The sequence below is a fragment of the Astatotilapia calliptera genome, chromosome 15 (assembly GCF_900246225.1).
Source record: "Astatotilapia calliptera chromosome 15, fAstCal1.2, whole genome shotgun sequence".
In the NCBI taxonomy this organism is placed as follows: Eukaryota; Metazoa; Chordata; class Actinopteri; order Cichliformes; family Cichlidae; genus Astatotilapia; species Astatotilapia calliptera.
The window spans coordinates 30,469,819-30,487,178 of NC_039316.1; the positions used below are offsets into that span (position 1 = coordinate 30,469,819).

General features: G+C 40.7%; 1 long non-coding RNA gene across 2 annotated transcripts; it reads right to left on the reverse strand.

The window, feature by feature from the left end:
• Positions 1–4,300: 4,300 nt before the first annotated feature.
• On the reverse strand, positions 4,301–6,243 carry LOC113006777 (uncharacterized). 2 transcript variants are annotated; one of them, XR_003269803.1, is made up of 4 exons: positions 5,659–6,243; positions 5,279–5,404; positions 5,087–5,174; positions 4,301–4,944 (listed from the first exon to the last, which is right to left on the reverse strand). It is a non-coding gene; the product is annotated as an uncharacterized LOC113006777 (long non-coding RNA). The 2 variants fall into 2 exon arrangements; XR_003269802.1 differs by having other exon boundaries at positions 5,279–6,243.
• Positions 6,244–17,360: the final 11,117 nt, after the last annotated feature.

Genomic DNA, 17,360 nt, shown 5'->3' on the forward strand with positions numbered 1-17,360 from the left:
AATACTGCGGGTGACAGGGTTTATTATGTCAAACAGCAGTTTGTTTAGTTTAAACAGTCTCCATTAAGCTGGGCAAACACTGCAATTTTTTTCAGTCACATTATTCAGCTCCTGCTCAGACTGTACAATTGAATCTCAGGGGTTAGAAGTTCATAGGTCACGATGCAGGGTCTCACACAATACGGCCTGATGCGACCTGAGTGCTCAAACTGTGCGTCCATAACATGAAGCTTATCATACAAAATCTGTCCCTCGCTCTCCCTCTCTCTGTCTTTCACTCACACAGACACACATACGATCAACTTTGCTAAATTACTAATGAAAAACATTGACCAGGCAGCTGTGATTGAGCAGCAATGTCCATCCATCTCTTTTCATGGTTGTTGTAGTCGTGATAATTTTGTGAGGTCAGATTGAAAAGCCTCGGATACGGAAGCGTGGAGCTGCCACCCAGGCAAAAGAAAAATAGAGCTATATCACGTTATAACGTGAAAAGTATATTGTTCTAACAATATACTTTTAATGTTTGTACAACATACTATCATGTAGGTACAATATACCTCTCACCTTTGAACTATATAATATCATGTTATTACAATATACATAATATGAATATTATATTGTACGAATGTGATAATTATATTGTACAAACATACAATTGAGATTAGAGGCTTTCATCACTGTCTTTCTCGTCTTTCCCCAGAGTAACAGCCAAACAAGCCAAACAACAGCCATGCAAGGCTAGCACTGCTTAGCCTTGCATGCATTCTTATTTTAATCTGGAATTCATTGCAAACTGTTTGTGCGGGATATGAATGACAAGATTGTTTTTCAACAAGAGTTAGTAAAAAAACATTTCCAATCTTCTTGCCAAACATCTGCAGCTTGGCAGTGTATGCAGCACTATAATGACCAGACCTAATTCTTTTGAAAACCATACATCTTTCCACAGGTCTCAACTTCATCAAACATCACCTAGACTCAGAGCTGGATGAGGCCAGCACAAACAGCGGCCTATTCGATGAAGATGATGGATCCATGGGGTCAGGAAGCCAGAAGCAGGGGAGCTGGAGAGGTACCTTTCATGTCCATTCACTGGTAAATATGCAGAAATAGATGCACACCCATACAATTTATGGTAAACTGAGCTGCCTTGTATGTACATATGTTGAAGATGCCTCGCTCTAATGTTTTCTCTGAGGCTGCTGTGCCATTTGGAGCGAAAATGAATATTTACAAGTTTACAGCATATCTTGTCACTAGAAATTGTTTGCACTGTTTATATATTTATATTATTTACTGTAGGTATTGGTGAAAAAAGCTTTATGTTGTGAAAAAATGACATCTGGAAATTAGAGTTGTTGTGCCTTATTTTGTTGATGTTTTTACATATATTCTATTTGAAAATACTAAAATTTGTATATTTATTTATTTTTGTTTGACTGATAGCATTTATTTAAAAAATAAATTGGACATTTCAAACAGTTAGTAGTACTTTTTTACTCTTACTTGAGTAACTTTTTTGACGACTACTTTTCACTTTTACTTGAGTAATAATATTTTAAAGTAATGCTACTCTTACTTGAGTACAATTTTTGGATACTCAACCCACTCAAGCCTATTTATGAGACTGGGCTGCTTGACTACGATTTGGAAGTGGATGCAAAATCACACTGATCGTGCTATTGTTTGTTTTTTAATATGATGGACTGAACACAGAAGGTATCTGACTAAGCAAAGATTAATCTGATCCCATTTCTATCTGTCTCTACTGTTTGAAGATTTCACTGAAGTTTGCTCAACTGTAATTGTATATATTTATTCCAGCTCTCGTAGGGCAAAGGAATGACTCAGACTTGTCAAATGTTCTTTGATTTGATACAATATGAAGTTCACAATTTTCTTACAAATAAAACTATAATGACAAACAGGAACAGCTGTGCCTATTTCTGAGACATGATTTTTTTTTTTAATGTGTTTATATTTAGACAGTGTGCATCTGTATGCTGAAACTGTAATGTTGAACCTGAGGTGATGGTCAACAGAAGGCAAATATATATAAATTTAAAACAATATTTGTCACGGGGTGCCGAGGCAGGCCGTGTGGATTAATAACGGACCCAAGATGCAGACTGCTTAAGTGGAGGGTGAGCTTTATTAACAACAGGTGAAGTACAACAAAAAAGGGTGGCGAGAAACAGAACGGTAAAAACTCTAAACTGGGATAACTAAAACTAAACACAAAGCCAGAACACGAACGAAGGTACCTTGCAGGGAGAATGACCAGGAAGCCGGAGGAATAAACACAGAATGACGGAGGGGAATAACGCAGACGAACCAGCAACTAACAGAGGCAGACACGAGGTTAAAATACACAGAAGGATAACGAGGGGATGAGACACAAAAGGAGGGCACAGCTGGGAGTAATCCGACCTGACGAGACAGGGGAAAAGTACACTGAACACACTGAGAACAGACACGGACCTTCAAAGTAAAACAGGAAACACATACACGTAATGACATAACACACCAACTTAACGCAGACTGGGGGACACAGAACATAGGAACATGAACCATGAAACAGAAGAGTACAAACACCCAAGGTAACCAAAACCACAGAATAATAATAAACTAAACAAAAACACGGAGTCACAGACTCCGGACCATGACAATATTGAAGTAATGTCTTTAGCGTGTGGACGCTGCGCACACAATCACCTTATTCACTGTAGTAAACGTGCACCGCTAGCTCACGTGACTGTCTCCATGGTTACATCGTATATTGTTAGCTATGTAAACAGCTTCCAAAGGTACCGCCATAGCTCTCTGCAGCTGTAACACTTTCATGCTTTGCAAATCATTTCATGTTTTTGATAGTTATGAATAAGGAATAAGTTTTTAAAGACATGCTAGGATGTTGCTATGGTGGTTGCTGTGGACTAGGGTGGACCGCGTGTCTGATTCCTGTTATTAGCTGTCCGCCGTAGTAAGGCTGCGTTCCATTTACACGTCTGCCGTAACTCGAACTCAAACCCCGCTTTGTTCTTTAATTAAAGGCATTTTATAGCCGTTCATCACACACACACACACACACATAAAGCACTTTGCCTCACCAAGAGAATGCAACTTTACTAAAACCTTCAAAGTATCTGATATAACATAGAAAAATGAAGCAACCAGAGATTTAATGATGAACTCTCTGGGTTTTGTAGTTCACGTTTTACAGTCCCGAATGACTCACTGCACATCCATATAATTTATTGAAGAGGAGTTTAGAATGCACTTTAAATTTAGACTCTAGCTGTTTAATTTTTTACATTGTTACTGTGTTATGTCATGAATAAGGTTCACCTGCTAGAGGTTTGATGGATCAGCTGGACAATACAGTCAAAGACAGACTTCATTCATCATATGCAAGAATCCTAGTTGGATTTTTGTTTTCACTCATATTTTAGAACCAAATATTGAAAACAATTCTGACAGACTGGATACCTGGTCAGGGTGTACATTACCTTTCACTCAAGCATCCCAGGACAGGTCCCTGCCCCACCATGAGCCTGGGTGGATACGTGGTTATAATATAAAATCACTGATACTGAATATGAATATTTCATGAAAATCTAATTATAATACAAATTCCTAGGTGTTTGTTATATCCAGCAAGAGTAATATTGATTACATATGTCTGAATTGCTAACCCTAACCCTAGCTCAACAGACCACAATGCCCTGGACTGTCAGCATTATTACATGCTGTGAACATAAGTAGCTTTGATCACAGTTTATGTTGTAAGAGAGAAGGAATATTGGAAAGAAAGATCAACATTGTGATATTATTTCTTCCAAACTGACCAGAAACATGCTTGTCATACTGTCACAGCAAAGGATCAGACTCACTGTGCATGATGGCTCAGGCCAATGATGTCTGTTAGATTGTAAGTTGTTTAGTATGCTTCTGTACAGTTAGGGTCACTGTCTCTATTGCAGTATAATTAATATGCAGAAAACACTAAAAGTTGATTGTCTTCCAATATTCTAGCATAATTAAAAAACTTTGACTTTATAAGTGCATATTGTTACAGTCCTAATGCCAGTATGATTCTTCATAACTCCTGCTTTGAAATACTGAACTTTAAAATTTACCCGATGAAAGATCATTTACAGTGGCACTCTGTCAGGATCATTCTGACTGTAAGATCACTGTATTAATCTGAATCCTTCTGCAATGTGCTGTGAATGAATGCTGATGCAACTCACTGTGTGAAAACTGTTAATAAAATGAATCTGTGACACATGCAACACATTCACAGAGGAAGAGGACACAAAGGGAGGACACGCAGAGGCTGTGTTGAAGTCAGAAATCCAAATCTTTAGTCAAAAACAGGCTGTGGTTACAAACAGGAAGACAAGCAGTCCATCAAACAGTCTACAGGGTCAAACATACAGAGAATTCAAACAGCAGTAAAAAATAACTGGACACTGAAAAACTTAAAGCAATGTGTGACGCAATAAAAGGAAGCAGCGCAGTATATTCGCTGAATTATCATCAATTACAAAAGAGAAAAACGACGATTTCTAAAGATTATTTCCTTAACTGCATTTAGAGTGTGGCTGGTAAAGATGGAAACATACAGAATGTAAACCGTGTGAGTTTGTGAACTTTGTTAGTAACAAATGAGGTAAAAAAAAAAACAGACAAAAGACAGAAAGAGGCTCTCAGTGTTCATTAATAATTAGAAAGCATCTAAACATTCTGGTCGTGGATTTTTACAGTCTTAGTTCCACTCGCTGTCATCATTATAATCATCATGATCAATGGCGAGGTCCTGAGGTGGGCGGGACTGTCTCTGGTGATGAAACCATGAAGGAACAGCGTCTGGCACGTGTTGGTTAAACATCCCAGTACATTGGTTTAGTTTCCTCTCCAGCTGTTTGACATTTGACACTTCAACATTAAGGGGAAGAAGAAGAAACAGTGTTAGGTCAGGTGACCACATTGTTTCTAAAATAACTGACAGGAAGTAACCAGGCTGTTAGAAATGGATGGCATGTGTTTAGAGTTGCTGTAGTTAGGTAACTCTATTTACCAAAAGCAAAGCTGCTGAATGTTGCAGGAACATGCTCATGTGTGGTGATCATTCAGTGCTGCAGGTTAGACAGTCCAAGACTGCCCATCTGAGAGTTTGAAAACACACATGCAAAGATTTAATTGTATTACAGTCAAAGTTGGATGTTCATTTTTGTCCTTTAAAAATGTTTGTGTATTTGAAAGCACTAACATTTTAGGATGTCTCAGATCGTCTCTCTCTAAGAGTATCTCCTTTGAAAGCGGAGACAAGTTTACCCACTGATCCACGTCACTTTACCTGGATGATGACTCCTCTCTCCCTCACTCAGAAACACTCCTAAAATAACCAAGCAAATAAATAATACTGAAGATTTACTCACAACATTACAAAAACATCAAAAACATCTCCCTTTGATTCCGTTTCTCCATTCCTACTGAACATCAGGCAACAAATATCCCAGTAAATCACAGTAAATTGTAAAGCACATATTTTCTCTGCTTTGTCTAACCTCTGCAGAGCCCCTCTGTCAAGAAAAACATATCTGTAAGCATAAAACAAATATACATTTCATAACACTGCACTGGAAAAACCTCGGTTGGTTGATTTCCTCTGTGCAGTGCAGACGAGCATCAGTCAGCAAGTCAAGGTGGTGAGATGGACTGGTGCCCTTTGTGACTCTGCTAGTTCTTCTGAGGAAACACCACTGTGTTTCCACACCGTCACCATCTGTGAGCACAAACTGCTGCTCTGCCAGCATGTAGGAAATCACATATCACACACACAGGGGTGAAGAAACATTAGAGCTCAACTTTGGATACTTTAGATCTAAACAGATCAAAGTAGCTCTTAGTTTCAGCAATCAGTGAACAGGCAAACAATGATACCATACTGATTCTGTATGAATACAATATAGTATTTTCAATACAGGTGTCGAATTAATGTATTAAAACTAATACAGACTATTAAGACTAATACATCTGGAGGGGCTAGCTCGAATAACACCTTTGAGCGCAAATTCGATCACATCTTGGGGAAGTGCACTGCGGTCGTGAGTTCTCAGAACCTGCTCTTTGAGCAAAAAGAATGAGAACATCACGGAACGTAAGTTTGGATAACATCATAGAAAGCTCACGGCTCTCCAACGGGAGATTGAGAGACCAGTGTTGGACTGTTAGAACAGCTTTGAAATTCATATGAGTTGTTCGCACTAAAGTAAAAAGCACCATCACTTGGCTGGAAGACTGTTTACTTAGCCTAGCAGGGCGAAGAACACTGTCTCAGCTGAACTCTGGACACGCACACACATACATGTACACTGATATGCACACACTCATCCCCCCTCCCTTTCCAAACGCCTTCGACGCTTATTCCCTTCCGATGCTGACGGTGGATCAAGAAGACCAGCGCACAGGCTGCAGGCCCGGATGTACTGTCTAAATCGGCTGTCTCGCACCCTTTACCCACCCCTGTTGCTTGTCATGTGTTTCTTTGGTGTATTAAGAGTTTTTTTCAGTGTTTTTTTCTGTTCTCAAACTGATCTCCCTGTTGGAGCTCAGTCTGGGAGGAGTTATTTTTTTCTCTTTATCTTTCCTCATGTGGTGCATTTTCCATTGTTATACCTCTCTGACCTGTCTTCCCCATGTGATGTTTTGTGTAATGTATGTATGGTCGGAGGGTAAGATGGCACCGCCATTGCGTGCTAATAGGTCGGCAGCCTTATGAAATTTCCCCTTGTGGGACTAATAAAGGTATATATATATATATATATATATATATATATATATTGAACCGTTCGATACAGTGCTTTCGGTTTGGTACGCATATGTATCGAACAATACGAAATTTTTAATTCATTTTATCAACTTTTCTTCTGACGATGCTGTCTGTGGTGAGAGCTCAGTGGATTTGCGTTCGACTACTCCGCCTAGGCTGCACTGTCGAGCGCAGATCCACTGAGAGCAGCGCAAGCTAGCAAGACAGAAGCTAAGCTCGTTGAACCTCCCCCACCCTCATTCAGATCTGGCCTTTGGAACTATTTTGGTCTTCATATGAAGTATGACCATGAAGGTAAGCACGTCATGGACAAAAGGAAAACAGTATGTTGGATGTGCCACGCAATGCTCAATTACATTGGTGGGAACTAGTGCGTTAGCGCAGTTTGCTCGTTAACGTGTTGACGCCATCCAGCCCCACGCACGGGGCGATCCGCGGTGGCTTGTTAACGGAGATTTGCCGTGTTGTGGCATTAACGTCATTTCAGATTAACGCTGACAGCACTAATGGGAACACAATGAATATGACTGTACATTTACACCAACATCATCCTAGTGCAAAGACAAGTGGAAGTAGACAAAAACAACAAGCACGCATGCTACAAACTTTACCCGAGTCATTTAGACAGCCGTTAGCACATGATTCTCCTTATGGGGACCTGATATGTTTAATATGCTGCTGAGAATATAGCCCAGAAGAAGCGTATAGTATAGCTTTTATTTTGGAAAGAGACATTTCTCTGTAATAAACTTTTCCAAAGATGAAGGATTTCTCCATCAGATAGATTTATTTTTTTTTAATTATTTTGTTGTTTCAGCAGCATTAAATTTAAAAACTGTACTTTTGAGTTAAAATATATATTTATAATGACAAATTTAAAAGGCATGTTACAAGGCATATTACTGTTTCAGATATGAAATCTAGCACATAAAAGCCAGGGTGGGAGGGATCTCTGCAAACTGACTTACCTCTGCAAGCGTGAGGCTGTTCCTCCAGCCTCAACAAACATCTGACTCTCCAGTCACAGACAAACAAAAAAACAAAAAAAAAGATAGAAAACGCTGTCTGGGTCTTGCTGGATGTTGCTAGTCAGAGTCCACACATTAGCAGTGTGCTTCTTGGTCCCACTGACCCATGTGGACAGCGAATGTGGAGAACTGTTCTGGAAAATGGAAAAGAGAATTAAAATGACAAAAAGCCAAAGAGGATTTCCACAAAGACTCTCTTGGAATCAGCAATCAAAAAATCATTGGTTCATATTACAATTAAATATGACCAGGCTCCTTAAATGTAAGCAGTTAAGATCTGATTTGATTTACATCCTTCACACAGCAGATTTGTCCAGGCTGTCATTTAAACATAGAATTAATCTCAGGTAACATGATTCAGAGTAGAGATTCAGTAAGAAAGATTGCTAGCTCTAATATTATTACCACACCAACAGCTCAGATTTCTTGAAGTATTTAAACAAATGTCAGTCTATCCATTCATTTTCTTCTGAATATTCAATTCAGGTTCACAGTGGGAGGGTGGAGGGTGTCGTGGAATTTTGTAAATAAAGTCTGCAACACAGAAAGGGTTTTGATCAAGCTATTTATTACTGCGCGCAGGAGAGCCAACACACATCAAAGATTACAGTTCACAGTCATGTCAGCTCTGCCTCAGAACTGGTGCTCCTACTCCTTTATGCATTCCAAGGAAGAGGGAGGAAGTTACAAACTGATCATACCACACTTCACACGCCTCGCTATGAAACCTAACGGATCAATGGTCATGCTGTTTTGTGTCGTTGGCCTTATCAGCACCTGTAAAGGGAGTTGTTTTAAGATAAGATAAGATAAGATAAGATAGAACTTTATTAATCCCTCGGGTGGGTTCCTCTGGGAAATTCGATTTCCAAAAAAGCACAGCACCGACAGAAGTTACAGAGTTATACACACACACATATATATAAATACAGAGACAATATAAATAAAATATACGAAGGGGATAAATAGAATAAATAGGAATAAAAAATAAAAATACAAGTGAATTGCACATTTCAAGTATTGAGTCTATTGCACTGTTGACTATTTACAAAAGTATTGCACAAGGTATTGTACAGTGAGGTGAAGAGGCACTACAGCTTAGTTGTTCCCCCCTCCTTTGTCCTCCTGTTTCCCCTCCCTCTCCCCTCCAGAGAGGAGTTAAACAGTCTGATGGCGTGTGGGACAAAGGAGTTTTTAAGTCTGTTAGTTCTTGTCTTTGGGAGAAGCAACCTGTCACTGAACAGACTCTTCTGGTTGTTAATGGCCGTGTGCAGAGGATGTCTGGCATTGTCCATAATGTCCATCAGTTTCTTTAATGTCCTTTTCTCTGCCACTGTCACCAGAGTGTCCAGCTTCATGCCGACCACAGAGCTAGCCCTCCTGATCAGTTTCTCCAGCCTGGATGAGTCCTTCTTTGCTGTGCTGCTCCCCCAGCACACCACAGCATAGAAAAGTACTCCAGCAACCACCGACTGGTAAAACATCCTCAGGAGCTTCCTGCAGATGTTAAAAGACCTCAGCCTCCTGAGGAAGTACAGTCGGCTTTGGGCTTTTTTATACAGGTGCTCTGTGTTGCATGACCAGTCCAGTTTATTGTCCACCCACAGCCCGAGGTACTTGTACTTGTTGACCACCTCCACCTCCTCCCCCTCTATCTGAACCGGCAGTGGACCTGCTCTAGACCTCCCGAAGTCCACAACCAGTTCCTTAGTCTTTGAGGTGTTGAGTTGCAGGTGGTTTGTGTGACTCCATGCGACAAAGTTCCTCACCAGACTTCTGTACTCCTCTTCCTGATCATCCCAGATACACCCCATGATGGCTGTGTCGTCTGCAAACTTCTGAATGTGGCATAATTCAGAGTTGTAGCAGAAGTCAGAGGTGTACAGGGTGAAGAGAAGAGGGGACAGCACAGTTCCCTGTGGTGCTCCTGTGCTGCTGACCACAGTGTCAGACGTGATGTCCTTCAGCCTGACGTACTGTGGTCTGTCGGTGAGGTAGTCGGAGATCCAAGCCACCAGGCAGGGGTCCACCTCCATCCTGTTCAGTTTTTCCTGAAGCATACAGGGCCGGATGGTATTAAAGGCACTGGAAAAGTCAAGAAACAGGATCCTGACCGTGCCTTTTCCCCCATCCAGGTGTGAGTGGGCTCTGTGTAGGAGGTACAGGATGGCATCCTCCACTCCGACACCTGCCTTGTATGCAAACTGTAGTGGGTCCTGGGCATGTTGTACCTGTGGTCGGAGGAGGTTGAGGAAGAGCCGCTCTAGAGTCTTCATAAGATGTGACGTCAGTGCCACCGGTCGGAAGTCATTCAGCTCATTGGGCCGGTTCTTTTTGGGGACCGGGACGATGCAGGATGTCTTCCATAGGGCGGGCACTCTCCCCAGTCGCAGACTGAGGTTGAAGACTCGTTGTAGCGGCTCCCCAAGTTCAGCAGCACACGCCTTTAGCATCCTAGGACACACCTTGTCTGGGCCTGCTGCCTTTCTGGGGCGAAGCTTCCTCAGTTGTCTCCTGACCTGATCCACTGTGACACTGGGAGATGTTTGGGAAGAGGGGAGGGGGGGAGATGTCTTGCTGCTGAGAGAGGGATTGGAGGAGGGGGGTGTCATGGTGTCAGGAAGGGGGGGAAGCGAGGGAGGTAGGAGAGTGGGGATTGGACTCTGTAGTGAAGGTGAGGGTGGGGGGGTTGTGGGCTGGTCAAACCTGTTGAAGAAGTTGTTGAGTTCGTTTGCCTTCTCCACAGTCCCCCCCACTGTGCTTTTCTTGGTGTTGTGGCCTGTGATGGTTTTCACACCATTCCAGACCAAGTTTTCTCAAACTGCTGACGCTGAAGTAAGTTCATCTAGTTTTAGAAACTTTCACTGAACAGTCTATAACAGTGTCACAACTAAGCATATGCATAAGCACTTTAAAACTTTAAATGAGAATAATAGAAAATTTTTATTACAGAGGCTAGAGTCTGTCCTAGTAGTCATAGGTAGAGCACACATGGACAGGTCACAAAGTGTGTCAAAGGACTAACAGAGAGACAGACATCAGAGTAACAAATCTATTTAAAATTCATGTAAGCTTGCTACAGCTGTATGTATGAACATGTGTTTCTGTCCTCACAGTCCACCTCTCAGGAACCTGCAGTTCATTTTTAGTCTACTTTAATCAGACCTCACAAAAGGCTGATGTGGCTAGGTCAGTAGTCTGATTTAAGTACGATACCTTTGGCCAGGGATTAATCTGGTACATCACTTCACTGCAGTCTTACATATTTTCACCACACCTAAATTAAAAAATACTGATATATATAAATAACAGCTTCAGCTGATGCAGCCTGACTCAATCTGATTCTAGATGTTCAGTACACACAGAGACACAGAGGTACTGTTTAAAGTTTAGTGTTAACCTGAGTCACTGATCATTTGCAGTATTACAGAGTCTGGCAGTCTTTGCATGATGTCCACGTCACTGTAAGCTTCTAGCTGACTCTCAGGTGTGACAGGCAGTGTTGGGAAGGTTACTTTTAAAATGTATTCCATTACAGAATACAGAATACATGCCCCAAAATGTATTCTGTAACGTATTCCGTTACGTTACAATGACAGTAACGTATTCTGAATACTTTGGATTACTTAATATATTATCATGCTTTTTACAACAACGTGAATGTACTATTGCTGTGTGATTTATTACTATTACTGAAGGTCCGCGACTCGGAACTGTAGTAAAGGGACCTCTGACTAATACGGCGGGGTCCCTATCGGCTCGTAGCCGAAAACTAGCTTTACTTTGTTGTCTGGGTCAACTTTTCTTGCGAGAGACAGAGAGAGGCGTTGAAAGGCTGCTCCAACGGAACTTATTGTTTTCGGAGGAAAACACGAACACGGTGTACAGTCGAGTCTTAATAGCTTACTTACAACTGGGCTCGTCAGGCACTCTTCTTGGCTGCAGTGGTTATTATTATATTTACATGCTTCCAGCTCCCGTTTTTGCTCGATGACAACTTGTACCTTTCCACTCCCCTTTTTCTCCCTCCTCGCGCTCACAGACCCATAACGTGTATGGCAGTCCATTCTCCCTGCAACACGGACTACACTGCCCATCATGCTACATTCTTTAGAGCTATGCTTGTAGCATTCTGCCTGTTAGCTTAGCACAACAACAACAACAACGAAAAGGCGCTCTCTCACCCAGGAAACACACAGTCGCAGAGAGAGAGAGAGCGTTGCCCTGTAACCATGGCAACCATAACGCTGCCGCCTGGAACAACAGAACGTAGTTGTCAAACAAAACCCAAACAGTCCTGACCCGCGACAAAATGAAACAGGAAAGTACCGCAGTGTAATCCATTTATTTCAACAAAGTAACTGTATTCTGAATACCACCTTTTTTAAACGGTAACTGTAACGGAATACAGTTACTCATATTTTGTATTTTAAATACGTAATGGCGGTACATGTATTCCGTTACTCCCCAACACTGGTGACAGGTGTGTCAGCAGGAAAGAGTAATAATAACCTGCATCTTGAGGTTTGTCATGCAGGATTAAAGGAGCCAGGCTTTGTTCACACAGCTAGGATTGTATTTTACACTGAGCCTGGGTCAGTATAAGTATCATACAGTTTAAACGAAGCACTGCAACTTGCACTTATTTATTATAGATTCATTGAAGCTAATCGAGATATTTATTGTCAATCTGTGGCTGCGATTAATCACTTTACTGGAAACTTTATTAACTAGTAACTTCATCAGTCATGACAGAAGCTAATATTTCTGTCCTAACATCATTTAAACAGTAACAGCTTTACTACAATATAAGCTAACTTTTACACCGTAACTTTAAGCTAGCACCATAAAGACGGTAAAACACGTAATATCTACAAATGCATCTTAAAGCTGTTATATTAGCACTCGGTGTATTACTAACATAACCACATTAACATTATTGACACTCGCTGACTTTTAATAGTCATTCTATAAATGCTGTCCGTTTAAATGGCCTTACCTGTACACACTGCTGTATCCACCGGATTCCAGCCAGAGTGGATTCTTATGGAATCAGAACGATGCCACCTTGAAACGAAACCGAAAAAAATATTGAAACTGAAAAAAAAAATTGTAACTGAAATAAATGTACTGAAAAATCTTGTATTGAAACCGAAAAAAAAATTGATAGTGAAAAACAATTAATTGAAACTGTAATTTTTTTGTTTTCGCTTACAATTTTTTTTTTTCAGTTTCAATCCATTTTTCGGTTTCAATCCATTTTTCGGTTTGAATCCATTTTTCGGTTTGAATCCATTTTTCAGTTTCAATCTGCTGGCACTGTTTTGGCGTTCGGGGGCGTGCTGGTGGGGGGGGGGTCCGGCCCGCATGTATTTGCATACATTATAGAGGCCACTAGTGCTGACCAAGCTGCCATCTTTCTCTCTTCCCGTCTTTCAATGGCTGCCTCAATTTCAGCTTGACCCTCCAAACCGCAAGTAAGTAATCATTTTTTGTCATCTTTTTTTGCTGTCCCACTGGGCTGGACATTAGTTTAGTTTTTTTAGCTACATCTGGTGAAGTTGTGGTAAAATGCTGGTATTAGCCTATTCGTCGTAGCAAGCTAGCCTGAAGCTAATATTTGCTAAATTTAGGGACACCCGTGTCTCTTCAGGAGTTGGAGGCCGGTGTTCTAGGAGCGGATCTCAGGATCTCAACAGGCAGTGCCACCTGTTGAGATCCTATTACGTATTTAATGTATTAAATACGTAATACATTACGTATTTAAAATACAAAATATGAGTAAATGTATCCGTTACAGTTACTGGTCAATAGGTGATATTGAGAATACAGTTAGTTTGTTGAAATAAATGGATTACATGGCGGTATTTTCCTGTTTCATATGTTAGGCTATGGTCTCTCTATTTTTGGTAATTCCACGCCGGTGGAAACCCAAACAAATCACGCAATAAGAGCCTCTAAAAACTATTATACAAAAATTATTTAATATGAAGGCAACAGCAGAGTGTTACAGGCATCGCCCTAAACAATGTAGCCTCATGGGCAGTGTATTCTGTGCTGCAGGGACAATGGACTGCCATACCCGTTATGTGTCTGTGAGTGAGAGAGGGAGAAAGAGGAAAAGTACGAGCTGTCACGGAGCAGAAACGGGAGCTGGAAGCATATAAATATAATAATAACCACTAAAGCCAAAAAGAGTGCCTGACGAGCCCAGTTGTAAGTAAACTGTTAAGACTCGACTGTACTGTTCATGTTTTCCTCCGAAACAATAAGCAGCCTTTCAACGCTGCTCTCTGTCTCTCGCTAGCAAACTTGACCCAGACAACAAAGTAAAGCTAGTTTTCAGCTACGAGCCCAACACGAACCGGACGTATTAGCCAGAGGTCCCTTTACTACGGTTCGGAGCCGCTGACCTATGGAAGAAATATAGTATCATCAGAATTCAAGTATTTTTAGACATTGAATTTATGACACTGAATTTTTATCCTCCAAATTTCCCTGCAAAAATATTCACCTGCAAAAATTCACCTGCAAAAATTCACCTGCAAAAATTCACCTGCAAAAATTCAACTGCAAAAGTGATGAACTTTAATGACCCAAGCCAGAGCAATCAGCACCAGATCGAGTCGAGTGGCTCTCGGCCAATTAAATTACGCTGTTTGATCACATGACACCGTTAGCCAGCAGTTTGTCTCCTAAAAGAGAGCTGTTTAGAGGTGAGTGATTAAGTTTTTCTCCTAAATAGAGATCATTACAGAACGCCTAGTCCTACTTAAAATCCCATTTATTTTTATTTTATCATCTACTCGAACTAAGGAAAACGTTTGACTAACTCAAAGACAATTTCCACGCCTCCCCTGCCTGACTGCAGAGGCAGTTTTGAATTTAGGAGCAGCAAGATGGAAGCGGCAAACCCTGGCGATTCTCCGGTAAGTATATTGTTTTTTATCTTCAAGTTTGTCTTTTGAAACGTTAATTTTATTTAAATCCGTTGCTCACGTATAAAGTACACAGACGGGGTCTTTGCTCAACTCGTCTGAGGCGTGTCTCACTAAGCGCTACATGCTAGCATCCTGCTAACCGAGCTACCCTTTACATGCTGTGCTTTAGAAAATAGGATACTCGTTAAAAAATACTCCGCAGATATTGATAGATAGACGAACACTGCAAATATAATGTTGTAAACGAAAACGGCCTTTGGTGAAGTGGTAAAATACACCATGAATAGAGCCATAGAGTGAATGGCTGCCATGGTTGCAGAACGGCCTGATTTAATGACAAGAATGGGGAAGAGTGAGGCGAAGTGAACCAAAGCCACAAAACACGGTCAGACAAGGCGGCAAAAGGGCAGTGATCTGTCCGTCAGTATGAAGTTGGTGTGTGCTTTGGTGAACAAAAACTCGAGACCGGTAGCAGGAAGATGGGAGACTCGTGTTTCACTGGAATAGTGGTGAATTAAAACATCCTTTGTTGGGAACATTTAGGTGTAAATGCATCCATAAAGGTGAGACAGAGGCAGACTAGACAGTGAAGAAAACAAGGCAAACATTAGAAATATTAAAACGGAAATATAGGATTAATATAACATACAATTGGGGAAAATGTAAGGAACACAATGTAAATGATATTGTAAAGTCATTAAAACAGCATACTCTGATTAAAAGAAACAGATAATTGGGTAGGAGGATGATGATGATGATAATAATAATAATAATAATAATAATAATAATAAAATAAAAAAAATGTACAAGATGGGTATGTATACTTGTAGCCAGAACTTAACAACTATAAAGTTGTAGCATGCCAGTACCTTACCCCATCCATTATATCCACACTTTCAGAAAAGGATATGGTCAATATCTTTACAAATACTATCTAAACTTAAACTGGGTATCCCCTCTGCTTCTTCTGCTTCTTGTATACACCCTCAGGGTTTGTGATCAGCCAGCGGCTGATATGATCATTAATCCTGTAAAATAATATTCTTTCGGTTTATGAATCTGTTTGCATGGATTTCTTAATCTGTTTCCACTGTTAGCAGAAGTTGTGGTGTGCTGCTCTCCAAGACTACAAGCTGCGTTAAAGTTGGAAGTAACTGGCCGATGTTCCACTGTTGAAGATAGCTGTGCCCATTTGTTGCACATTGTGGGTATGGAGAAGTTGAGGCCCTTGCAGGCTACCCACAATTTCCCCAAACTGAGCGATTATACATCTTCCTTCCATATTTGTATCTTGTGTCACTAAAAATAATTTTATTTAATTTTATACATTGATTAATGACCTGCAGAATCTCCTTATCATATTAAGTGATTCATAATTGTCACTTTATGCTTTCTCCATCTTGAAAGTGATGACATCCTTGCATTACATCCTTTAGGTTCATTTTCTGCAGGCAGGTTTCTGACAGAGAACAGGCAGATTTACACTATAACATGCAGCGTTCTATAGATGGACACATAAAGAAATGAAAAATTACATGTATGTGCTAACTTTCTAAACACTGTTACATTAATGATTAAGTAGATAAAACATTTATGTCAGCCTTGGCTCATAGTTCATTTAAAGACAAGAACTTTGTGTGTGTTTCAGGTCCTGCACTCTCAAAGACTGAATGAACCAGCATTGCAGCCATGGGTCACTGTGAGCATCACAGGGAAGGTTGAAGCCGCCCACTGCACCTGTAAGGCCGGAGTCACGGAGACCTGCACCCACGTCACTGCTCTTCTGTTTAATGTAGAAGCAACAGTGATCTGTGGCACAAGGACTGTTACAGATGAACCTGCATACTGGGTTTTGCTGGGTAATATGACCAAGATACAGCCAGAGGTTGGCCATAAGATAGACTTCTCCTCTTCAGCTGCCCAAAAAAAGGCTCTTGATCAGAACAAACAGACCATCTGTAGTGACAGGTAAAAGGAGCCGTCCTCAAAAAAGAAATCCCACCTGCTACCGTGGAGGAGTTGTCACTGCTATAATGCCATCATGTTTTATCTAGGGGTCTAGATTTATGCCTATAGTGCACTGCCGTGTAAATAATTTGCATTTACTGAATGAGTATCACTGTTCAAAAATTGAATAAAGAAACAAACTAATTTTTGCCTTTTTTTTTTTTTTTTATTAAAACCACTTTATAGAACATCACATCAGTTACAATGTAGAATCCATGTCACTGGAGAATTTTGATTCAATAAACAGTAAAAAGGTGAGCTGTGAAGACCAAGGACAAGTGCAGCTCACAGGTTTTCTATCCAAGGAATCCCAGAAGATTGCATGGTGTCATTGCCCAGCAGTTGTTCGCAGGACATATGGACTCAACCTCAACAATCCCTCACACTGAGCACCATGAAGTGACAGTGCAGAGGAAAAACTCCCCTTTAACAAGAAGAAACCTCCAGCAGAACCCGGTTCAGTCATCTGGGTTTGGAGGAGAGAGAGAGACACAGAACTACCAAAAGTATATATTTTTTTTTATGTGATTGACTGTTGTTGTA